This window comes from Sus scrofa, chromosome 1, assembly GCF_000003025.6.
Source record: "Sus scrofa isolate TJ Tabasco breed Duroc chromosome 1, Sscrofa11.1, whole genome shotgun sequence".
NCBI classification, from domain to species: Eukaryota; Metazoa; Chordata; class Mammalia; order Artiodactyla; family Suidae; genus Sus; species Sus scrofa.
In genome coordinates, this window is record NC_010443.5 from 233,803,461 (window position 1) to 233,830,418 (window position 26,958).

A 26,958-nucleotide genomic window follows, 5' to 3' on the forward strand; every position below is an offset into this window, starting at 1 on the left:
AAGATTGCTCAGAGAGAGACTCTTTTCCCCCTCTTGTTTATTTTTTATCCTCCCCCAGCCTGTCGTCCATTTTTCTGCCTAAACTAGACCATAGAAAGGGAAATGGGAAAATGTCCTGTAATATGAGCTCCAGAGCTGGCAGGATGTATGAACCATTGAAGGTAACCTCCTGTGGCCAGCCACCACCACCCACCTGGAGAGAGGCAAATGCATGACTGTGCCTCGTAAATCTTTTTTAACCTCAGTTCTGAACTGGGATTTCTTTGCTTTCCTAGGCAGATGGATCTGGCTCTCCCTGTGCCCTACAAAATGATCTGTCACTGTCTCCCCGATCGCCTACAGCAGTCCACAATAAAGTCAGCTTCCCAGGTCTAGCAAATGGAGGCCACATCTGAGATCATGTTAGGTCTTTTCATTTATTAGCCTCCCATCGTGAGCTACCCTGACATTTCTGTAAAGTACACACCCCTTACCTCCCACCCAGGACATCTGTCTGAGCAGGGCTTATAGAGGATGAAGGCCGGGTGTGTTTATCATTTGCTCACTGGCTATGCTTTTTGCTTGCCATTATTGACATAGTAACATACTGGGAGACAACCAGTCCATAAACTGATATGTGAAAATGAGAAAAAAAAATTTCCTCAGAGCCTATACATTTTTAATTGGTGTGTGTTTTATCAACATCATTTGTTTCTCCTAAAATCCTTTTTTTTTTCCTGTTTTTACTTACTAATATCACGATCATGTGAATAGAGCTAGAAATCCTTCAGTGTGCTTAGATCTTTTTTCTCCTTTATCCTCATACCAGCCTGCATCTATATATTCCTGATTGAGCTTCAGGACGTCCCCTGTCCCTCCACCATCTCTCACTTGGATTACGGTGATAAACTTTGAGAGGACCGCCCTGACTCTAGTCCTCGCCCACGACAGTTTCTATCTCTCCTCAACAGGCCAAGTATCTCAACCCATCACACTCCTCTCTAGCACCACCAGAGCCTACTTTTTAATTTCTCTTACAAAGTCCAAATGATCAGAATGGCATCCCTTATACTTTAAAAAGCTATCTGCTGCCATTCCCTTTACCCATTTAGCCATGGGCTTGTTCCAGTACCCCTGCTCCACCATAATATATCATATCTCCGTACACTTATTTCAATAGCTCCCTCTGTCCATACTCCCTTTCTTAACTCAGAACAACTAAAATATAAACAAACAAAAAAATCAGCATTTCTTTTTCAAGATCCACTTCAAATGGCATCTTCTTCAAGAAGCATCCTTTAACACCTCCAAGAAGAATTAATCTCTACTGTTCCCTTTTTTCCCTGTGGTGCTTCTTTATTCATCTATGGAAGAAAGGGATACCTCTACATTATAGCAACTTGCAAGCATTTCTTATCTTGACCATATTAAACAATGAACTGTTTTTTCTGAAGTCAGAGAATATCTCATTTATGTTTCTACCCTTAATAATGGCCTCATCGTGTTCAGCCATTGAGTCTCAAATATTCTGATGAGCTGCCAAACCATAACAAATTAACTAGGACCTGAAATATTTGGCTTTGTGAAAGATTGCTTGAGAACAATTTTATAGCTGTAGCCTATAATATTTTCCAAAGGTTTATAATCTCGGTCAGGTTCAGGCACTTAAGATTAGATAGAAGTAAGTTCTCCAAAACTTCTCCTTTAGCCTTATAATCTTATATTTTGTTTACATAATAGTTATACAATATTTAAATAGTATAATATCAAATTTTAAGTCCTGAGACTAACAAAGACCTTATCAAAGTCAGCTCCTGCTTTTTTTTTCCTTTCCCTGTTTACAATATCTATTGCATCTTCTCTAGGGGAAAGTACTCTGAGTTCTTTAGGGCACTTACTAGTCCCTCATTGTGTACACTCTACTGAGACTGTTAAACAAGGTTCTGGTCCTGTTTTAACCAAACTGGTAGCATATACTCATGCCCTCATGCCAATAAGTGAGTTTTTTTCTGGAATTTGAATGTTGAGCTTTGTGGTAAAAAAAACAAACAAACAAAAAACAAACAAAACAAAACTTGAAAATTGCAAAGCTCCTTTATTTGAGAGATTGGTAGACTTTTGAAAACTTCCTGCTAATTAGACACAGAGAACTGTTCTCATTTTTGTTTCTGAGCCAGGTTCTATAGAATTCCTGTTAATTCTGTGACCTATACAATATCCTTCCAATCCTCATTTTTTGTACAAGTTATTTACATTTATTTTTATGGCTGGTGAAAAGAAAGTCCAGAAGCATCCTATGATTAATAAAATATTAAATCTGTTCACTCTACTAGGTATGAAATATATTGCTGGTTTATATTCAAATTGGTAAGCTATATGTGATATACAGAAACTTGCAGTTGTAATCCAATTATTAATATAGTCAAAATAATTTATGCCTAAAAATTACTTTTCAGATAATTTTCAGAACACAAAAATATAAGTTGTATATAAAATTTTTGATTCCAATCCTCTCATCCATCCCCTAAGAAATCCAGATAAGCAGTTTGGTTTGTATTTTTTTTTTAACAAGGTTAATGAAGAGTAGCAAAATATGCCAGCCCAAAATATGCCTCTTTGGCATGAGGATTATTTGGGGCTGATAACTTGAGAAATAGTAGACCCAGGAAAAGCTCCCCCAAACAGACTAGAAGTTATTGGGTTTTTTGGTAAGGGAAATTTACATTTATAAAGGAAATCTCCATTTGTAAGTGTGTCTCCCTCTCTGTATAGGAAGAGAAGGATGACTCTGAATTATAAGAGAATCTTAGTAATAGAGAAGACTTGACTTAAATCTGCATTAAAAACCTTACCCTTGGAGTTCCCGTCGTGGCGCAGTGGTTAACGAATCCGACTAGGAACCATGAGGTTGCGGGTTCGGTCCCTGCCCTTGCTCAGTGGGTTAACGATTCGGCGTTGCCGTGAGCTGTGGTGTAGGTTGCAGACACGGCTCGGATCTCGCGTTGCTGTGGCTCTGGTGTAGGCCGGTGGCTACAGCTCCATTAGACCCCTAGCCTGGGAACCTCCATATGCCGCGGGAGCGGCCCAAGAAATAGCAACAACAACAACAAAAGACAAAAAAAAAAAAAAAAAAAAAAAACCTTACCCTTGTTCACCATGCTTTTCCTGTTCACTTCCTCAAACTAGCATTCTTCACACCCTTCTTTCTTTGTCTTTAGCTTAAGATGGTATTTAAATATGAATTCTAAAAGACCTCTAAGAGTTACTCGTTATTCCTTCGGATCTTTCATTTATTCATGAGCTATCTATGTTAATAAACTGTTTTCCTCATGTTAATCTCTCTCTCCTTACAGGGGCCCCAGCTGAGAACTTAGAAGGCTACAGGAGAAATTATTTTACAGTCTCCTATATTATATATGAAGGTTCTATATTGCTAAATAACCTACAATTCCCCCCACTTTTAAAATTTCAAATGCAGTAATGATACCAGAGAGAATAAGATGTATGAATATACATTTAGTTTACTTACAAAACTTTTAACGAATTACCAAAAGATACCATTATTCTGTAGTACACATAAAGTTCTAGAGTATGCAGTGTCAGAAGAATGCCTTTCTGCTGTACTGCAAGTCTATCCCACATTGACCTCATTCTCTATCACACAGAACTCCTCCTGCACTACTCTTCAGACTTCTCTTTAAGTAGGAAACATCTAAACCACATGTTATTTTACATCTGATAATGCATATTTTATTTGCATGAACAATTCTCAATACAATTATCACCAATTGTAGAGTCTACTGCCAAGAAAACCAACAAAAGATCTTAAGTGTCTCATTTTTTCAAACTACAGTCTTCTGAGCTTTTACTCTTGTGATTACAAGAATGCATCCTCTGCAACTCGGATTTTCTTATCTTGTCCTTCTCTAGGATTTCGTATTGGCCTTTAAGTATTCCCTTGAATTCACTACATTAAGCACAATATATTTCTAAAACAAACTTATGACATTTACCTCCCTTTTGAAATTGGTTAGCTTTCTGGTCTGACTACACAAAGTAAGTTGCTCTGTTTATAACAGTAAATTATTTTTTTCAAGCTCCAATATACCAAAATCAGAATTTATTATACTTATAATTTTCCACCTTAAAAAGGCAAATATCAATAATATTTTATTTTATTTTTAATTGAAGTATGGTTGATTTATAATATTAGTTTCAGGTGTACAATAGAGTGATTTGATATTTTTATATATTAAACTTAATTTAAAGCTATTTTAAAATAATGTCTACATTAACCTGTACTATATAATATTAATGATAAAAAATTGATTAGTTGATCTAAGAAAGAAATGGAGCATTTTACTGGAGCCAAATTTGAGGATTATAACCCAGGAAGAGAACTGTTCTGCCCTTTAGAAGTCAAGGCACAGTTATGTAAGCCTTTTGAGATAGAGGGCTATACATGAAATGAGTTATTACTGACAGTTTACATAATCCATATTTGAGCATTGTGTGACCCCTTACAAGATGAAGAAGGAATGTTATCTTTTCAGTTGTCCCACTGATGCTGGGAGAATGCTGCTCTTTGTGGATGAGCCAGTATTTCTGCTACACTTGATCTTAGCCAAAAGGCCGAGAAGCGATCAGTATTTCTGCTGATGGGGAAGGTTCAGTTGATGCATTATGCAGATACACAGTACATAGTGGCAAGAGAGAGGAGGCCAAAGGTCAGAGAATTTTTTGCTTAAATTTTTCTTGTCTTGCCATAACATATGAATTTCATTCACAATATATTCTTCCCCCTTACCTATTTTATAAATAGTAGTTTCTATCTCTCAATCCCATAGGCCTAACTTGTTCCCCCCTTACCTTCTCCCCACTGGTGGACATTAGTTTGTTTTATCTATGAGTCTGTGACTCTTTTGTTATATACATTCATTTGTGTTATTTTTAGATCCTACACATGCATGATAAACTATAGTATCTGTATTTCTCTCTTTGACTTATTTCACTAGGCATAATACTATCTAGATTCCTCTACATTTTTGCAAATGGCATACTTCCATTCTTTTTTATGGCTGATTAATATTGCATTCTATATATACTCCATTCTTTTTTTAAAGTGTTATTGAAGTTGGTTTACAAGGTTGTGATAATTTCTGCTGTACAAAAAAAATGATTCAGTCATACATGTACATATATCCATTCTATTTCAGATTCTTTAATACTCCATTCTCCTTTATCCATTCATCTGTTGATGAATATTTGGCTTGCTGCCACATCTTAGGTATTGTAAATAATTACTATAAATAATTCATTCTGTAAATATGAACACTGGAATGAATATACATTTTCGAGTTACTGTTTTTGTTTTCTTTGGATATATACCCAGGAGTGGAATTGCTGGATCTTAAGAAGGTTCTATTTTTAGTTTTTGAGCTAATGCCATACTGTCTTCCAAACAAGCTAAACCAATGTGCATTATCATTAAGAGTGTGCAAAGCTTCCTTTTTCTCCACATCTAACCAACATTCATTATTTGTGGTCTTTTTGATGATAGCATTCTGAAAGGTATGGGATGATATCTCACTGTGGTTTTAATTTGCATTTCTTAATGATTAGCCATGTTGAATGTCTAATCATATTCCTGTTAGCAATCTGTAGCTCTTTCTTGGAAAAATATCTGTTCAGAGCTTTTGCCCATTTTTTAATTGGGTGGTTAGGTTTTCTGATATTGAGTTGTATGATCTGTTTATATAATTTGGATATGAACCCAATATTGATCATATCATTTACAAATATTTTCTCCTATTCATTAAGGTATATTTTCATTGAGTCAATGGTTTTCTTTTCTGTGCAAAAGTTTTTAGTTTGAATTAACTCCATAGATTAGTTGGCTGTAGGTGCATGGGTTTAATTCTGGGGTTTCTATCCTTTTCCCCTGATCTATAGGTCTGTCTTTGTGCCAGCACTATATGGTTTTGATGACTGTTGCTTTGCAGTATAGTCTGAAGTCCAGGAGCCTGATTCCTCCAGCTCCATTTTTCTTTTTCAGGATATTTTTAGCTATTCTGGGTCTTTTGTGCTTCCAAACAAACTTTAAAATTTTTTTGTGAGTTCTGTGAAAAGTGTCCTTGGTAATTTGATGGGGATTGCATTGAATCTATAGATTGCCTTGGGCAGTGTAGTCATTTTCATAATATTACTCTTCGAATCCAAGAGTACGGTATGTCTTTCTATTTGGGTCTTCTTTGATTTCTCTCATCAGTGTCTTATAGTTTTCAGAGTACAGGTCTTTTGTCTCTTTAGGTAGGTTTACTCCTAGGTATTTTATTCTTTTGGATGCAATGGTAAATGGGATTGCTTCCCTAATTTCTCTTTCTGACCTGTCATTGTTAGTATATAGAAATGCAATTGATTTCTGTGTATTAATTTTTTTTTTGTCTTTTGTCTTTTTGTCTTTTTGTTGTTGTTGTTGTTGTTGTTGTTGCTATTTCTTGGGCCGCTCCCACGGCATATGGAGGTTCCCAGGCTAGGGGTTGAATTGGAGCTGTAGCCACCGGCCTACGCCAGAGCCACAGCAACACAGGATCCGAGCCGCGTCTGCGACCTACACCACAGCTCACTGCAACGCCGGATCGTTAACCCACTGAGCAAGGGCAGGGACCAAACCCGCAACCTCATGGTTCCTAGTCGGATTCGTTAACCACTGCGCCACGACGGGAACTCCTGTATTAATTTTGTATCCTGCGACTTTGCCAAATTCATGGATGAGCTCTAACAGTTTTTTGGTAGAGTCTCCAGGATTCTCTAGGTATAGTATCATGTTATCTGCAAATAGTGATAGTTTTACTTCTTCCTTTCCAATTTGGATTCTTTTTATTTCTTTTTCTTCTATGATTGTCATGGCTAGGTCTTCCAAAACTATGTTGAATAGTAGAGGGGAGAGTGGACTTCCTTGTCTTGTTGCTGATCTCAAGGGGAGTTCTTTCAGCTTTTCACCACTGAGAATGATGTTAGCTGTGGGTTTGTCATAGATGGCCTTTATTATGTTGAGGTAGGTTCCCTCTATGCCCACTTTCTGAAGGGTTTTTCTTTTTTTTTTTTGTCTTTTTTTTTTTTTTTTTGCCATTTCTTGGGCCGCTTCTGTGGCATATGGAGGTTCCCAGGCTAGGGGTCTAATCGGAGCTGTAGCTGCCAGCCTACGCCAGAGCCACAGCAACGCAGGATCCAAGCCGAGTCTGCAATCTACACCACAGCTCACGGCAACGCCAGATCGTTAACCCACTGAGCAAGGGCAGGGACCAAACCCTCAACCTCATGGTTCCTAGTCGGATTCGTTAACCACTGCGCCACGACGAGAACTCCTGAAGGGTTTTTATCAGAAATCGGTGTTAGATTTTGTCAAAGGCTTTTTCAGCATCTTTTGAGGGGATCATATGGTTTTTATTCTTTGGTTTGTTAATGTGGTGTATCACACTGATTGATTTGTGGATATTGAAGTATCCTTGCATCCCTGGGATAAATCCCACTTGATTATGATGTACAATCTGTTTAAGGTATTGTTGGATTGGGTTTGCTAGTATTTTGTTGAGGATTTTTACATCGATGTTCACCAGTGAAATTGGCCTGTAGTTTTCTTTTTTTGTGGTATCTTTGTTTGGTTTTGGTATCTAGGTGATGGTGGCCTCATAGAATGAGTTTGGGAGTGTTCCTTCCTCTGCAATTTTTTGGAATAGTTTCAGAAGGATAAGTGTTAGCTCTTCTCTAAATGTTTGATAGAATTCTCCTGTGAAGCCATCTGGTCCTGGACTGTTGTTTGTTGGAAGTTTTTTAATCACAGTTTCAATTTCAGTACTTGTGATTGGTCCATTCATCTTTTCTAGTTCATCTTGGTTTAGTCTTGAACGATTGTATTTTTCTGAGAATTTGTCCGTTTCTTCTAGGTTTTCCATTTTATTGGCGTATAGTTGCATGTAGTAGTCCCTTATGATCCCTTGTATTTCTGTGATGTCTGTTGTTATTTCTCCTTTTTCATTTGTAACTTTACTGATTTGAGTCTTCTCTCTTTTTATCTTGATAAGTCTGGCTAAGGGTTTATCAATTTTGTTGATCTTTTCAAAGAACCAGCTTTTCGTTTCATTGATCTTTTCTATGGTTTTTGTCTTTTCCATTTCATGGATTTCTGCTCTAATCTTTATGATTTCCTTCCTTCTACTAATGCTAGGTCTTTCCTGTTCATCTGTCTCCAGCTACTTTAGATGTAAAGTTAGGTTGTTTATTTGAGCTTTTTCTTGTTTCCTGAGATGGGCTTGTATTGCAATAAACTTTCCTCTTAGAAATGCTTTTGATGCATCCCGCAGGTTTCGGAGTGTTATGTCTTTGTTGTCATTTGCTTCTAGGTATTTTTTTCATTTCATCTTTGATTTCTTCAGTGATCCACTGGTTGTTTAGTAGCATGTCATTTAGTCTCTATGTGTTTGTGGTTTTTCCAGCTTTTTTCTTTTTGATGATTTCCAGTCATATAGTGTTGTGGTCGGGAAAGATGCACAATGTGATTTCAATATTTTAAAGTTACCAAGGATTGATTTGTAGCCCAGGATGTGATCAATCTTAGAGAATGTTCCATGTGCACTTGAGAAGAATGTGTATTCTGTTCCTTTTGGATGGAATGTCCTATAAATATCTATTAAGTCCATCTAGTCTAATGCTTCATTCATGGCCTGGGTTTCCTTATTGATTTTCTGTCTGCATCATCTGTCCATTGCTGTAAGTGTGGTGTTAAAGTCCTCCACTATTATTGTGTTATTGTTGATTTCTCCTTTTAAGGATATTAGTAATTGCCTGATATATTGTGATGATTCTATGTTGGATGCATAGATATATAAAATTTTTATATCTTCTTTTAGGATTGATCCTTTTATGATCATATAGTGTCCATCTTTGTCTCTTAAAATATTTGTTATTTTAAGGTCTATTTTGTCTGATATGAGTATTGTTACTACAGCTTTGTTTTAATTCCCATTTGCCTGGAATGTTTTCTTCCATCCTCTCACTTTCCATTTGTATGTGTCCCTAGAAGTGAAGTGGGTCTCTTGAAGATAGCATATATGTGGGTCTTGTTTTTGTATCCCTTCAGCCATTCTATGTCTTTTGGGTGGGGCATTTAGTCAATGAACATTTAAGGTAATTATTGATATGTATGTTTTTATTGCCATTTTATTGTTTTGGATTTGGTTTTGTTTCTCTTTTTTCTTCCCTTCTTCTCTTGTTCTCTCCTCTTGTGGTCTGACAACTATTTTAGTGTTGTATTTGAGTTGATTTTTCTTATTTGTTTGTGTATCAATTGGATATTTTTGGTTTGCAGTTACTCTGAAGTTTTGATATGAGTCTATATATATATATATATGAGATTGTTTTAAGTTGTTGGTCTCTTAATTTCAAGTGCATCTCCAGTGTCCTGCATTTGTACCCTCCTCTTATCACAGTTTCTGATTTTGGTAGTACATTTGTGCATGGATGATTTCCTACCTTTGCTGTATACATGCCTTTACAGGTGAGCCTTGTCATTGGTGGTATTCTTGTTTCTAGTTGTGGCCTTTACTTTTCTACTAGAGAAGTTCCTTTAGTATTGGTTGTAAAGCTGGTTTAGTGTTATCCAATTCTCTTAGCTTTTGCTTGTCTGTAAAGATTTTGATTTCTGCTCCAAATATGAAGGAGAGCCCTGCTGGTTAAAGTAATCTTGGTTGAATATATTTTCCTTTCATCACATTAAGTATATCATGCCACTCCCTTCTGGCCTGCAGAGTTTCTACTGAAAAATCTGCCAATAACCTTATTGGGGTTCCCTCGTATGTTATTTGTTTCTTTTCCTTAGCTGCTTTCAATATTTTCTCTTTGTCTTTAATTTTGGTCAGTTTGATTAATATGTGTCTGAGGGTGTTCCTCCTTGGGTTTATTTTATATGGTACTCATTGTGCTTCCTGGATTTGAGTGAGTGGTTCCTTTCCCATGTTAGGGAAGTTTTTGGCTATTACCTCTTCAAATATTTTTTCTGTCCCTTTCTCTCTCTCTTCTTCTTCTGGCACCCTTATAATATGGATGTTGGTGCCTTTAACATTGTCCCAGAGTTCTCTGAGACTCTCATCATTTCCTTTAGATTGTCCTTCTCTTTTCTGTTCTGCATTGGTGATCTCCCTAATCTGTCCTCCACTTTGCTTATTCATTCTTCTCCCTCCTGTATTCTGCTGTTGATTGTTTATAATGAATTTTTTATTTCAGTTATTGTATTTTGCATCTCTTCTTGCTTAGGTTTTATATCATATTTCTTTGCTCAGTGTTTCCTGTAAATTATCCATCTTTGCCTCAAGTTTATTTCCATTGTCTTACATCATCTTCAGCATCAACAGTCTATAGTCTTTTTCCTGGAAGCTGATAATTCCAAATCACTTAGCTGTTTTTCTGTTTTTTTTTTTTGTTGTTGTTTTTTGTGTTTTTTTTTTTTTTTCTTGTTCCCTTATCTGAGTTATAGTTCTCTGTCTTTTCATTTTTATAGGTTTTTGGTGTGGTCTCCTTTTTGCAGACAATAGATTTGTAGCCTCTTTTACTTCTCCTGTCTGCCTCCCTTGTGATTGAAGTTGGTATAGGGGGTTGCTATAGACTTCCTCATGGGAGGGACTGGTGCCTGCCCACTGATAGGTGGGGCTGATTCCTATCCCTCTGGTGGGTGGGGCTTTGTCTCTGTGTAGGATTAGAGGTGGCTGTGTGCCTGGGTGGTCTTTAGGCAGCCTGTTTACTGATGGGTGGGGCTGTGATCCCACCTCTATTGTTGTTTGACCCTTGGCTTGTCAGCACTGATGGGTGGGGCCAGATTTTCCCAAAATGGCTGCCTCCAGAGAAACAGGCACTGATGAATATTCCCAAGAGCTTTGCCTCCAATGCCCTCCCCACAAGCCACAGTCAACTCCTGTTTTGCCAGGATATCCACCAAGAACTGTAGTCAGGTCTGACCCAGATTCCTGTGGAGACTTTGCTTTGCCCTGGGACTCAGTGTACATGAATGTCTGTGTGTGCCTTTCACGAATGGGTTCTCCATCCCCCCTAGTCCTGTGGAGCTCTTGCGCACAAGCCCCGCTGACCTTCAATGCCAGATTCCCTGGGGGCTCTTTCTCCCATGTCAGAACACCAGGTGTAGGGACCTGACGTGGTGCCCAGAACTCTCACTCCTGTAGGTGAGTCTCTGTGATACAGTTACTTTCCAGTCTGTGGGGCTTCCCATCCGGGAGGTATGGGGTTGCTTATATCACGTAATTGCCCCTCCTACCATCGTGAAGTGGCCTCCTCTTTGTCTTCTGGAGTAGGATGTCTTTTTGAAAGTTTCAAGTTCATCTGGTTGAAGGTTGCTCAGCATTTGGTTGCAATTTTGTTGTTTTTATGAGAGAAGTTAAGCTCCAGTCCTTTCATTCTGCCATATTAATCACATCTCATTATTAGCTTCTATGCCCTGCTCTTCCAGGTATCCTTCATCCTTTTTCACCTAAGAATACCCCTTTGGTAATTTACTTAAAACCCTATTTTGAGTGTATTTTTGTGTATGGTGTTAGAGAATTTCTAATTTTATTCTTTTGCATGCAGTTGTCCAGTTTACCCAGCAGCACTTTTTGAAGAGACTTTTTCTCCATTGTATATTCTTGCCTCCTTTGTCATAGATTAATGACCATAGGTGCTTGGGTTTATTTCTGGGCTTTCTATCATAGTCCATTGATCTATATTTCTATTTTTGTATTTTGTGCTGGCACTGTTTTGATGACTATAGCTTTGCAGTATATTCTAAAGTCAGGGAGCCTGATTCCTCCAGTTCCGTTTTTCTTTTTCAATGCTGCTTTGGTTATTTGGGGGTCTTTTGTGATTCCAAACAAATTATAAAATACTTTGTTCTACTTCTGTGAAAAAATGTACATTGGTAATTTGATAGGGGTTGCATTGAATCTGTAGATTGCCTTGGATAGTATAGTCATTTAGTTATTGATTCTCCAAATGGATTAAATACCTAAATGTAAGATCAGATACTATAAAACTCTTAGAGGAAACCATAGGCTGAACACTCTCTGACATAAACCATGGCAATATTGTCTCAGATCTACCTCCTAGAGTAATGACAATAAAAATAAAAATTTTAAAAATAGGACCTAAACTCAAAATCTTTTGTACAGCAACGGAAACCATAAACAAAACAAAAGGACAACCCACAGAATGGGAGAAGATATTTGCAAATGAAGAAACTGACAAGGGATTCATCTCCAAAATATACAAACACCTCCTGCAGCTCAATATAAAAAAATAAACAACCCAATCAAAAAATGAGCAGGAAATCTCAAAGGACATTTCTATAAAAAAGACATATGGATGGCCAAAAAAACACATGGAAAGTTGCTCAACATCACTAATTGTTAGAGAAAGGCAAATCAAAACTACTATGAAGTACCACCTTGCACCGGCCAGAACAGCCAACATCAAAATGTCTACAAATAATAAATGCTGGAGAGGGTACAGAGAAAAAGGACCTCTGCTACACTGTTGGTGGGAATGTACACTGGTGCAACCACTATGGAAAACAATATGGTGGTTCCTCAAAAGACTAAAAATAGAACTACCCTGTAATCCAGCAATCCCACTCCTTGGCATTTATCCAGAGAAAAACATAATTTGAAAAGATACACAGACCCAAGTGTTCATTGCAGTACTATTTACAATAGCCATGACTTGGAAGCAACCTAAATGTCCATCAAAAAAATGAATGGATAAAGAAAATGTGCTACATATGTATAATAGAATATTAGCCATAAAGAGAATGACAATATGTCTTTTGCAGCAACATGGATGGGCAATGAAACTATCATACTAAGTGAAATTAGTCACCTATATGCAGAATCTAAAAAATAAGGATACAAAAGAACTTATTTGTAGAAGAGAAATAGACTCAAAGACTTTGAAAAACTTATGGTTACCAAAGGGGACAGGTGGGAAGATGGACTGGGGGTTTGGGACTGGCATATGCTCACTGAGGTATATGGAATGATTGGCCAATGGGGACCTGCTGTATAGCACAAAGAACTCTACCCAGTAGTCTGTGATAATCTATGTGGGAAAATAATCTGAGAGAATGGATATGTGTATATGTATGACTTAGTCATTTTGTTGTACAGCAGAAAGGATCACAGCCTTGTAAATTAACTATAGTTCAATAAAACTTAAAAAAAAAAAAAGAATCCTCATCTCGGACTCTTCTTTTAAGGAACTCAACTGAGTTAGTATGTATCCAAAATAGATCTGAGAAGGATAAAGAATAGTGAAGTCAGATCCAACTTGCCAGTTGGATCACTGGTGGTAGGTGGTATGTATACTGACAGTCTCTGGGGTGCTACTCATGCAATAGCATGCAGCTATTGACTTTCACTTGAGGAGAATGATATAGGATGTAGGGTGAGCAGATAAACTAACTGCTGCAATTTCTCAGGCATTGGAGAGAGATGGGGAGATAGCAACTATAGAGACTCTGAAATTGAGTGGCTGTTGCTAAGAACCATTGATTTATTGAAAAAAGAAAATGATAGGCTGAGTCCTCTTAATAATTCAAAGCAAAGAGTGAGCACCAGAGGCCTCTTTGGTAGCATTTAAAAAGACTCTTGGCAATTCCCGTCGTGGCGCAGTGGTTAACAAGTCCGACTAGGAACCATGAGGTTGTGGGTTCAGTCCCTGCCCTTGCTCAGTGGGTTAACGATCTGGCGTTGCCGTGAGCTGTGGTGTAGGTTGCAGACATGGCTCGGATCCCACGTTGCTGTGGCTCTGGTGTAGGCCTGTGGCTACAGCTCCGATGTGACCCCTAGCCTGGGAACCTCCATGTGTAGTGGGAGCGGCCCAAAGAAATAGGAAAAAAAAAAAAAAAAAAAAAAAAAAAAAAAGACTCTTGGAGTTTCCTGTCGTGGCACAGCAGAAATGAAACCGACTAGGAACCATGAGGCTGTGGGTTCAATCCCTGGCCTAGCTCAGTGGGTTAAGGATCTCGCATTGCTGTGAGCTGTGGTGTAGGTTGCAGATGTGGCTTGGATCTGGTGTTTCTATGGCTGTGGCGTAGGCTGGCAGCTGTAGCTCTGATTAGACCCCTAGCCTGGGAACCTCTATATGCTGCAGGTACAGTCCTAATAAAAAGGCAAAAAATAGTAATAATAATAAAAAATAAAAAGACTATCTCTCAAGCCAGAGGGCAGAAACAGCTAAAGACTGCACACAGAACTTAAGTATAATACTGACAGAACTTCAGAGAATTCTTGGCCTAGGCAAGTCTCCTATGACAATATCAGTCCCAGAGAGGGAAAGAGTGGAACCTTGAGATTTGAGATGTAGTCATGTAGGTAGATGAATTTGTGAACCCTGTATCCTCAATTTCTCTGAGCAAACTAGGCCATCAGAAGTAGCCCTCTCCTTTTTAGAAGTGAATTCACCCCTGCTTGTTTAAGATTTTTGCAGAGGATTCAAATGAGGCAGGTGCCAAACAAGACAACCAATGACTTCCTCACAATCTGCTCTCTCATCACTACCAGGATACCAGCCTCTAACGGTCAAATTTTAGCACAGCCAGTCTGGAGAAGTGCTGGACCTGTGAAGGACTAAGAGAGATTATATTATAGGACCTGGGTGGCATGCACTGTCAGGAACCAGGAAAAGATGTCTGGAAGTGAATTCTAAAGGTGCTGGATCAGGAATGATGGAATATAAATCTGGATAAAGAAGGATTTACAATATGAGTCAACCCTCTAGTGTTACAGGATTTAATTCCATGGCAATATTCCTAATGGATGATTCTAAAATACTACTGGGATGATGCTTGAAAGAAAAAAAGAAAGAAAACCATAGCTAACACTCAATTAGAGAAACTGTAAGAAAGAGCTCCAAAGACTCAGAGAACTGAGCATTTTGAATGTTTCTATTATATACAACTGGAAAACCCACCTCCTTCTTCAGCAGGGCCCAGAGATCACCCTATTTATTAAGACAATGAGGAATGACCTAGGGAGAATATGCCATTATCAACGCAATGCTTAGTAGTACCTGTCTTCTGTGGGTTGAAATGGATGGAGAGATGCTATCATAGAACTTAGTTCCCTAAAAGCAATGGGGATGATAGGATTTTGGAATAAGATGGTTAGCAAAGTATGAATGGAAGCCAAGAGGCTCTGACTTGAAATAATCTACAGAGATGACTCAAGGTCATCTGCCTAGCAAACTGTCAAATATATATAAGATTAGGTGAACAGAAGTCAGAAGTTATCCTCCCCAATGGAAATTCATGAATTTGTGCCTAGTTTCTAGACTGAAGTCAGTTCCCAGATACAGAACTCACCAACTGAAAGAGCAGCCAGTCTAGATTATAAAGGTCCTTATAGCACCACAGCAACTTCATAATTATATAATAGTATAATTATATCTATTATATACAGTAGGGATTCCCTAGGCCTTCCCCAAAAGAACCTATAGCCATTTTCTTGGGTAATGGCACATTTGGAAAAGAGAAATATCCAGATCTTTCAAGGCCTGATAGATACAGATTCCAAGTTCAAAAGTACTTACTCGACCCCTCTCCTCATGAAATTAGGGCTATAAGGGCCTCAAGTAATAAAGGTAATAAATAGAATTTTGAACTACATCCATCTCACAGTGAGGCTGCTGTCTCTATGAAGCCACTGGATTGTTATTTCCCTGGTCCCCAAAATGTATAATGCAAGTGAATATATTTAGCAAGTGGCAGAAACTTCATATTGGTCCCTTGACCTATAGAGTAGGAGTGATTGCACTAGGGAAATCAAGTGTTAGCCCCTGAAACTAACTCTTGAAATTAGAAATCCCTACCCACCTAGAAATTACATTAAACAAAAAAAATTATCACAGCTACAGCAAAATAACAAAATCTGTGCTACACTCAAAAAGACTTAAAATATGCAGAGGTGGTGTTCCCTACCATATTCCCATTTACCAGTCTGGTCTTTACCAAATCCAGGTTGATTCTCTGTACCAAATGTATCTTTAATAGAGAAGATTAAAACAGCCTCCAGTACACAGTATGGAGATACTGGACTGGCAAATCATAACCCACCAAAAAAAAAAAAAAAATGAGAGTAGTTTACATTCACATTAGATATATATTTACTGTCATATCACAAGGTTATTTTCCCAAGTTTTCTGTCATACTATAAATTGAAGGGACCTAGAATGTGGAGGAAAGAAAAACTGTTGTCCCTCTACTATGTGGGGTTCACTGACTTCGGCCCTACAAATTAAATTGACAAAAGCAAGATTAACAAGAGAAAAAGAAACAGAACCTTATTAACATGTGCATCCCACAGGCACATGGGAGCACGCAGAGATGAGTAACTCAAAGGGGTGGTCAGAATTCAGGTTTATATAGGATCTTACCAAAGAGCAGTCATTTTTTATAGAAGCAATGAGACAAAAGTAAGAACTTTGAGTTTCTAGAGGCAGCATGCCATGAGATGGCAAATGCATGGTAAGGTCTGGTTGCAATTTGTTATATAAATCCTTTCACACCATCCCTGGCCCATGAGAACTTAGAGTTGTGTCTGGTAACTAATTTGTTTTTCCTTGTAGGAAGGAGAAGGCAGACACCTTTACATCCTGCTTTTAGGCAAGTAGGGGGAGGGCAGAGAGCTTTTCTTATATTTGCCTCTTAAATGTTTTCATGTCAAAATAACCTTATGCCAGAGTGTCATATTTTAAGGTGCCACAATGTGCTACCTTTCAACTATGTCCGTATTTTTTGGAAATTAATATTGTATTATAAAGTTGAAGATCAAAAAAAAGTGGCAAAAGCCACGGATGCGTTAGAAACACACATGCAATCTGGGGAGTGGTGGGGTGGGGGGTGGAAAGCCTCACATTTCCCACCACAAAGAATGAAACCCAATCCGTGATAGGGTTCTTTGAGTTTTGTTGGCAGCATATTCTGCATTTAGGAATACTAAAACTATTGATTCATCTTGTTTGTTCGAAAGCTGTTAGCTTTGACTGGGCCCAGAAAAGGAAAGTTCTCTGTAGCAATTCAGGCTGTGGTTCAAAAAGTGCTGACATTTGATCTCTATGACCCAGCAGATTCTACGATGCTAGACAGATATGTGGTAAATAATGACACTGTATTATACTTTTGTCAAGGCCCAATAGAATGGTCACAGCAGAAACTCCATTGATTTGGAAGCAGTGTCATGCCACATATAATAAAAATCTAAATATGTTTCAAAAAACAGGTCTTGAAATGCTACTGGATCCTTTTAGAAACAATACATCTGACTTTGAAAAATTAAATGACTATATGGTCAGAACCACTTATCATGCATTGGATATTTTCAGATTTACCAAATCACAATTTGAGGCAGTTTTAGCAATAATCCATTATGAAATGGATGTGGTATATCCAGAGTTAGGCACAAGCTGGTCCAATATTTCTCTGGTAATTTTCCTCAGCTCCCACTTTGACTTCATGGGCAGTTTCTATGACTAACTAATGGGAGAGGAAATATACCAACATTGATTCATCAATAAGTCAATTTAGCAAATGAGTACAAGCTAAAAATGAACTGTACCATACCACATCCTCACACAGGAGAAGCTTTGAAAGACTATCAAGGGAAAAATCTTCCCACTGGGCAGAGCTTCAGACACTACAATGGATAATCCACATGGAATGTAGAGTGGACCAAGGTCAAGAGTGTACAGAGCAAGCATAAATGGCTTACCTACTTGGTCACTGGTTTGGAAAGAAATAAATTAGAGGACTGGGGACGAGTAAGTCTCAGGGATTGGCAGGTAAATAGACCTCTAAAGTGAGCACAAAGTTTAAGTATCTGTATCAGTTATTAATGCTGAGCAGAGAACATCTACTATAGAAGAGGCATTAAACCACCAGTGGACAAGATGATTCAGCGAGTCTTCTAATCCTTGTCCTTGACCACCCATTATCAGTGTTTTATGCATAATGGACTCATAAAGAGCTGTATAGTGGCAGAGACAGAGGCTATTCATGGGTCAAAAAGCAGGATCTCTCTCTCACTTAAAGCTAATCTAGCTCCCACCCTTCTGAACTTCCCACCCAACAACAAAAGAAAACAAAACTAAAACTTCAGAAGATAGCACCTCTCCAGAAAACCAAGCAGCCACTTGTAGCAAGTCAACATCAGTGGACCTCCTCCCAGTAGTAGCTGCAATTCATTGACTGGAATGAACACATATTCTGAGTGTAGGTTTGCCTTTCTTGTCCACATCTCTTAGCTAGCACCACTATCTGAGGGCTGACATTGTCTGAGCTATCAACACATCTCAACAAATATATTTTACCTAAAAAGGGCCAGTAAAAGACACAATGGTTTGTCCCACTAAACCTCTTCTTACAAGTTTTCTCCCAAATTTGGCCAACAAAAATCATAAAGAAACTGTGTTTAGAAGACATGAACTTAATACAGGTAGTGTGTGAAAAGAGATGCAAGGAGTAACGATGCATCCTTAATAGTAATGAATATTTGTGATTCTCTATTAATATGGCATCTATTAAGCAATGTACATATAAATATTGGATTAGAGCAACTCATGGCTGCCTCCATCTCCAGAAAATTGCCTTTTTCCAAGCAGGAGTGTCTAAACCCTAGTGTGCCTGATATTGTGGATAGGACATCCCTAAATTATACCAACAACACAAACATTTGGCAGATATACATGATTTCTCAAAATATTTGCAAGATTATAAGATGATTACTAGAAAAGAGCAATTCATCAGAAATATATGTATATATCACCAAGTTCTCATGGTTTCAGGGAAATGACATATCTCAGAGAATCTACCTGTTTCCCTTATCTTATAAATGCTTATACACATCGAAATAGCCCTATGCTTTCTATTTTTCCTTTAATGTATGGCAGCATTTTGATCTTCTTTGTTGAGTGATACCTAGTTACCCCTGATACTGCATTTCCAGATAATAACAATTTACAAAATCTATAAAAAGAAAAAATGAAAGCAAGTATCAATGGTGGAGTGAAATCTATGTTTTCCATGGGAAAACATGCTTTTGAGAATTATAAACAGTGTAAGACATCAGAGGGCTCATCAGAACTTGAGAACTAGGTAGAGTGTTTAATGCTAGGCATTAATAGCTTTTATGTCAAATAAAATCTTCCCATGGAAGATTTTGTGGTGACAGAATATTCTGATTAAAGATGACTGGAAGACACGAAAAAGAAATCAATAGTGCTTATGAAAGATGGCTAGTGTCAGCAGCACACACATTAGGCATCAGTAAGAAAGAAGCTCAAGCATAAATTCCTCAGGCTTAAACTAAATAAATAACACCTATTTCCTTCTTAAGAGAGCTCTTCTAGAAGAAAGTTAGGAAACTGCAGTATTCCTCCTAAATGATGACTGTAGTGGTTTATAAATATTCTATTGGTCTGATTCGGGCACATCCTAATGTCTGTTTGCACAATGGGTGATAAAATCCCCAGTTAACACTAATTGTGAAACCACTACACAGGAAAATGGTCTGAGTGATTGCAGAGAGAATTCACTCAGCACTTGTGGCTTTAGTTTACCTGCAGAAAGCTGGTCATTCACACACACTCACACACACACACACACACACACACACACACACACACACGTTTATCTGCAGCCAAGGGGGACAATTAGGATAGGCCCAGCAAAAAAAACCACATTAAATATATTTTTTTCTGCCAGCACCTGAGTCCAGCAGAATTCTCATCTTCCTCCCTGTCTTCTTCCCACCTAGCTTCCTCTATTTCTCTTAGTGTCTCTGTCCCTCTCTCTCTGTCTTTCTCTCTCACACATACAATTTTATAATCTGATGTTTTTAATTTAAAAGACATGCTCCAATGTCTAAGTGGAATTGCTTGTGCTTTACTCTGGTTTTGACTTCTTTTGTGAATCAGTCTCCTGCCAGTAAACCTAATCCAATGGTAATGGTCCAAAGTTTCAAGCAAAAGAACTCCTCGTGCTGGATCTTTAGGAGTTTTCTGATAAGACTCATATTGGTTTTGTGGTAAAGCAAGGTAGCTCTTATAAGGAAGGGAGAAAGCTCTAAGGAGTTTTGTAGTGCAACGTCAGATCTCTGCATGTGCCATTTTATTGAGAAAAGTGACAAACCAGAGAGTGAAGACAGAGAAAGTGCTAGTGGAGGACTTGGCTAATTTAAGAGTTCAGGTGTGGTATATGAAGAGAAAATAGGAGGTTGGTATTTAATAAACACATTCATGTTCTCTGCTGTGGTTTATAAAAAGTCATTTCACAATATGTAGGTTTTAGTTTTCATGTTTTCTAGAAGACTCTGCAGCTCAGCCAAGGTTAAGCAACTTGTCCAAAATTTGCAGCTTGTAAATGGCACGTCCCTAATTCAGTTCTAGAACTGTCTTTCTGTAGCATCATGATGCACAAGGAGAGGTTTCACAGGGAGGCAATGCCACACATCACATCCCAATGGTTCCACCACATAATTAAGATGAGACAAAAAAGTGCAAATGGACCCATTCCCTATAATCCTCTGCCACAGCGAGGCTGGGCTGTAGGCCTGCAGGGAAAGCGTAGATGATGGGACATGCTTGCTCTGTGCTATGGCTGCCAAAGGAAAGACCCCTGTGAAGAAAAGACTATTAACAATCTCGGCTCCATTAAATTTAAAGCAGCTGCTAACAGTAGGGGCCTTTACATTGTCAATTATATGAATTTTCCTATTACTATGTCATACCAAAGAGCAATTATAGTACATTCATCAAATGCTGCTTCCGCCTCTCTGGTTCTGTCTATTAATACCGCAGTGGCAGGCCTTGGAAATCCTTGCAGACAAATCTGACACACAGACTTTAATTGTTTTAAGGATTTGTGGTCAGAAACAACACTAGGTGAGTAGTAGGGGGTCAATTACACAATTAGATAGTGATAGGCAGAGACCAGCCGAACTTACTCCACACACCAAATATTTACACATCAGTTCACTTTGCAAAGTGCTTTGACGCCTACTATTTCACTTCAAGTTTTCTTCTGTCTCATTAACTGGTCTGAGAGGTATTTAATGATTCTGCTTCTTTCATATTTGAGGAAATGGAGACCAGAGGGTCTCTGCTGGCAGAGACTGCACTGGAGCCTTAGAGAGGATTCTCATGCAGTTTCAGCCCAATGAAGGAGCAGGGCAGCAGCCAATGACCAGTTTTATCTCTCTGTGTGCCATTCTGAAACAAAAAGGAATAAAATGAGAAAAATGATTCGATAACATGAGAGAAGTGCAAGAGAGGAAAAGAGACCATAAGAGTGGGAAGCATCAAGTTTGCTGAGCTTAGTGAGGATGGCTGCTAGTCAAGCTACCATCAACTCATCCTCCCTCACAGTCAAGGGTATGCCATACTACAGCCCCACAAAGACAGAGGCCAACTTCCAGAAAAGGACAGAGTGCAGGGGAGGAAAGAAGGATTAGTTGTTTCCAGTAAGATCCGACTACCAGTCAAGCCTAGTTTCAAAAGGTAGGTCTCCCATGGGCTCAGCATCAATTGCTTAAAAATTGCAAGAGAAACTACCTCTTCACCAGGTGATCCCTTTTAGTTCTGTGCATGAGGCATTCATTGACCACCTATGTTCCAAGTTCCTTTCTATACACTTGGTAGATACTGAAATGAACACAGAAATTGCCCTTCCATTTGGAAATCTGCTATTCCTGCAAGTGACCAAGACATTGGCTGATGATTCAATATGGCACTTTTAATGACAGAGGTGAGCTCAGGTTGCCATGGGAGCACAGAGGAGGAAGGACTCCAAGATAAGCCTGGAGGAGATGTCTCATTTGACAGGTAAGGGCTGATGAGATTTTTTTTAAATAAGGAGAGAAATAGGAAGGATTTTCCAACAGAAGAAATAGCATCAGATACAAATTTTGCGTTACCACCTGGCAAGCACATTTTGGAAGAAGACAGAAGTACTAGCCAGTTTTAGTGAACAAATCCTTCTGATCAGATCCCATATACCTCAAGCAATAGGATGAAATGTCATAAATCAAACAGAGAAGAGTCATAAATCAAACATTTCTCATGCCCAATCTTCTTCACTCCAACTTGTCATTTTCTTCCCAGACTCTGCCCTAGTCATCCTCCTGCCTCAGGTTCCTGGAGACACACTGACTCCTTGCTACTTGGAACAAAGTGTGAAGAAATCCAGTATTACTTCAGTTCAGGTGGGATAACCATTCCCAAGGAATTAAGGGTAAAAACAAACTCTAATTTTTTAAAATACTACCTACATCAGGTTTACAAAACCAGTTCATCAGGTATATATTATTACATAACAAACTACCTTAACACTTAAATAACTACCCAAATGACTTAAGTCAACCACTTCATTTGTTCACATACTTATGGGTCAGGAACTCATAATGAACTTGGCTGGTCAGTTAGTCTCTGATCCGCGTGGTGTTAGCTTGAGTATCTGGGACTGAAGGATCCACTTTCAAGATGGCCTCTTTACTATATATTGAGAGTTTAAGGATGCCTTGACATTCTCTCTCCCTCTCTCCCTCTCTCTCTCTCCTTCCCTCCCTCCCTCTCTTCCTCCTTCTTCCTCTTTCTCATGTCTCTTCTTTCATCTCTCTCTCTCCCTTCTTCTCTTTACACTCTTTACACTTCTTTTCCCTTCTTCTCTCTCTTCTTTCTCTTTACACTGTGTCTTATTGTAGGGTGCTCCTTTGCCCTTTTTCTGTTTGTTTATCACTCTTTTCCTCAGACCATAACTGTAAAGATGAGATCACTAGACAACATTTAATCTAGCTCCTGACTTCTGCTTTACTGAATGTACACAATGCCTTGCCTAACCTGCTGATTACTTTCCTGGATTAGAAGGTATAAGAGTGAAGAATTAAGTAAAGAATGACTAACTCTCTACCTCTACCTTCCTCTTAGTAAATCTGTAGGTGAACCCCATGGGCAAGAAAGCACCCCAAGGAAGATCAGAACATTGGAAAAATTACAAAGAACCTGACCTCTTGCCTTCATGATTAACTATTTCCCTTTTTTTCCCCCTCTAAAAATTGTCATGGCTGAGTATAATCTTTGGAGTTGGTCTCTGGACATGATTCCACCTTCTCCCTAGATTGCAGGATTTTCTGAATAAAGAATCTTTCCTCTCTACTGACACTTGCCCCACAATTATTGGCTTTTGAGCAGCAAGCAACTGATTCTGATTTTGGAAACATTATTTTCTAGGATTTATTCATGCAGTTTGGGATTCTTACAATGTGGTGGTCTCAAGGCAGTCTCCCTTCCTGCTAGGCAGTGGCTTCCAAAAAAGCAGGGGAAAAAATCTTACAGTCCCCTTTTAAATACCTGACACTGGAATGGCATCATTTTGCCATATGCTATTAGCCAAAGCAGTCACAAACCATCTCAAAATTCAAGGAGGGATAAATAGCTTCTCCCTCTCAATGGAAGGAATGTCAAAGAATTTATGTCTGTTTTTAATCTACCACAGAAACTCAGCAGAAGTTCAACCAATGTTGAGCTTTATCCAACTGTGTGGCATTCGCAGCAGTCATCCTCTGGTTTCTTATTTCCCATCATGATAAGCCAAAAACAAAACTTACATCCTAAATTCCTCCTCACAAGTATATGCCATGCTTGCAAAACTCTGTATGGTGGGCTCCTTAGATGCTAACTAAAAAGAAATGCAGCCTATGCCTGTACCTGTTTGTCCCATTTGGGCCTCGTGTGGCAGACAGAATACAAAGAGTGGGCCATTGTGAGACCCATATCTCTCCTCACCCACATACCTATAAATAATTGCTAGACTCTTGCCATGAGTCTATCCTTCTCAGTAAACCAGAAAATATAATGAATTTGAATCCTATTCTCTGGCAAACTGAGAGTCACTGGCAGAAAAATCCGAGCTAATTTTCAGTATGTCTTTATAAGGAATTTACCATCCGAATCATTCTGAGCATTATGTACAATGTGATTACGTGCAATCAATATTTACTTGCCTTTTTAAAATGGTCTCAGTATGCTGTCATCATAAGTAATTGATGGAGGTGAGACTAGAGCCCTGGACATCTGACTCCAAAGCCCATCTTCCTACTATCTATGCTTAGCTTCCTAATGCAATTTAAAAAAAGAAAGAAAGAAAGAAAGAAAGAAAGAAAGAAAGAAAGAAAGAAAGAAAGAAAGAAAGAAAGAAAGAAAAAGAAAGAAAGAAAGAAAGAAAGAAAGAAAGAAAGAAAGAAAGAAAGAAAGAAAGAAAGAAAGAAAGAAAGAAAGAAAAAGAAAGAAAGAAAGAAAGAAAGAGGAAGTTCCCGTCGTGGCGCAGTGGTTAACGAATCCGACTAAGAACCATGAGGTTGAGGGCTCAAGCCCTGCCCTTGCTCAGTGGGTTAACGATCCGGCGTTGCCGTGAGCTATGGTGTAGGTTGCAGACACGCTGGGATCTCGCGTTGCTGTGGCTCTGGCGTAGGCCGGTGGCTACAGCTCCGATTCGACCCCTAGCCTGGGAAACTCCATATGCTGTGGGAGCGGCCCAAGAAATAGCAAAAAGACAAAAAAAAAAAAAAAAAAAAAAAAAAAGAAAGAAAGAGAAAGGAAGGAAGGAAGGAAGGAAGGTAGGTCAGAGATGAAATATGCTATCCTCACTGAGAAAGGATAGAAGGTGCCACTGCCTTCAAATCCTTTTTAGTTCCCCAAAGTGGCCTTGACAGGTAAGACATAATGTCTCTTGGGAACTGCTAATGAACAGAGAGCTGGGAGAGCCTAGGGAGGATTGAAGAGGAAGCAGGCTATAATATCAATAACCGCCTCCTTATATGGTTATTGCTCAAGGGCACTTAGGATGGCCCTAGGCAAATTTTCAGTGTAGGAAGCTTTTCTTCTAGAATTCAAGTTTTCTTTCCCTTCACTCATTCTGGAGCTCCATAGATTATCTGCCCCCAGCTATGATCATCACAACTTCCTGTAAGTTCAGATGCCCAGCAAACTCATGTTCCTCCCTCCCCAACCAAGATGTCACTGCCACTGCCCCCATCTCCATACAAACTGCCTCCTAGAAATGTTAGTGCATCCAAGCTCATACTGCTCACCCCATAACATGCCAGTAAACTGACAGATGATTTGCTGGGGCAAGGAACAGCAACTGTATTTAGAAAGCCAGCAGACGGCAAAGATGGTAGACTAGTGTCCCAAAGAACCATCTTGCCCAAGTTACAATTCAGGCTTCCTTTATACTAAAAATGGAGGAGAGAGTCAAATATTTCCTGGTTCTGGACATATTCCAGAGGTTATATGTTAATTTCTTTCCTACAGTTTCCTGTGAGCTAAACAAAGATATTTTAGTTTAACACTCATTACCTGGAAGGCAGGGTTCCCAGAGATGGGCCAATATATGTAGTGAAAGCTTATAGGCAACTTCCCCTTAGTGATTAACTTGTAACAGAATACAAAGGTTTTTCCCTGTTACAGAAATGACTCCAAAAGCTGAAATTTACACCCAGATTTAGGCTTTACCATTGTCACTTTCCCTTCAAGAAGTACTTGCAATTTCAGCTTCTTCCCCATCTCTCTCCACTGGCTCTCCCCAAACTAAGTAGTAGAGCCACCAACCGTTTGGTTATAAATCAATCCTGAGATGCTTTTTTAATCAAAAGCAGATTTTAATCAAGGATTGAAAGGGAAGAGAAAAAAGACACAGTAAATAATTTCACCACATATTACTCAGTAAACAGTTTCTTAGAACAAGCAAAATTTCAGTATGTCTTTACCAGGCTGTGGCAATTAATTATAAGAATCCTTCTATACACTATGAATCACTTTTCTAGGTAGAAATGATATTTTTAAAATTTTACAATGCTTTATGCATTCAATTTATAAAATTTATATTAAAAGTGAATAGAAACGAAGGTAGGACTAGGATGCAAGGTGATGTGATTCAAATCTCATGATCTTTCTGTTCTCCTTGCAGATTTTCCCATTGCTTTAGCTCTTAGCTGTCTCTATGGTAACAAAAGGAACTTTTCCGGTCTTCTTTATGGCTTACCAAGAACTTTCATATATATACTTTCATGTGCTTAAAGGTAGTGGGGATCAGTTGAAGGATTCTACAATATTTTGACCAGGTTAAAGTGCAATAGAGATAAATCCAAAATTTTAGTGCATATAACCTAAGAAAAGTTTACTTCTCACTCCTATCCAAGTCCAAAGTGGGTCAACAGATAAGATTTCATTGAAAAATATACATGCACCCCCTATGTTCATTGTAGCACTATTCACAATAGCCAAGACATGGAAACAACCTAAATGTCCATCAACAGATGAATGGTTAAGAAAGTGTGGTATATATATACAATGGAATACTACTCAGCCATAAAAAAGTACAAAATTATGCCATTTGCAGCAACATGGATAGAACTAGAGACTCTCCTACTAAGTGAAGTAGGTTAGAAAGAGAAAGACATTACCATATGATATCACTTATATCTGGAATCTAATATAGGGAACAAATGAACCCTTTCACAGAAAAGAAACTCATGGAATTGGAGAAGTGACTTGTGATTGCCATGTGGAAGGAGGAGGGAGTGGAATGGACTGGGAGCCTGAGGTTAACAGACGCAAACTATTGCATTTGGAGTGGATAAGCAATGAGATTCTGTTGTATAGCATGGGGAACTATATCCAGTCACTTGTGATGGAACATGATGGAGGATAATGTGAGAAAAATTTGCTGTATAGTAGAAACTGACAGAACACTGTAAATCACCTTTAATGGAAAAAATAAAAATTATGAAATTATAAAAAATAATAATAATAACGCTTTGGGGATGCATGCTAAGAGAGTACCATCTTGTACATATCTTTACAGGCTCTAAGACTATTAAAAGGAAGATGCTG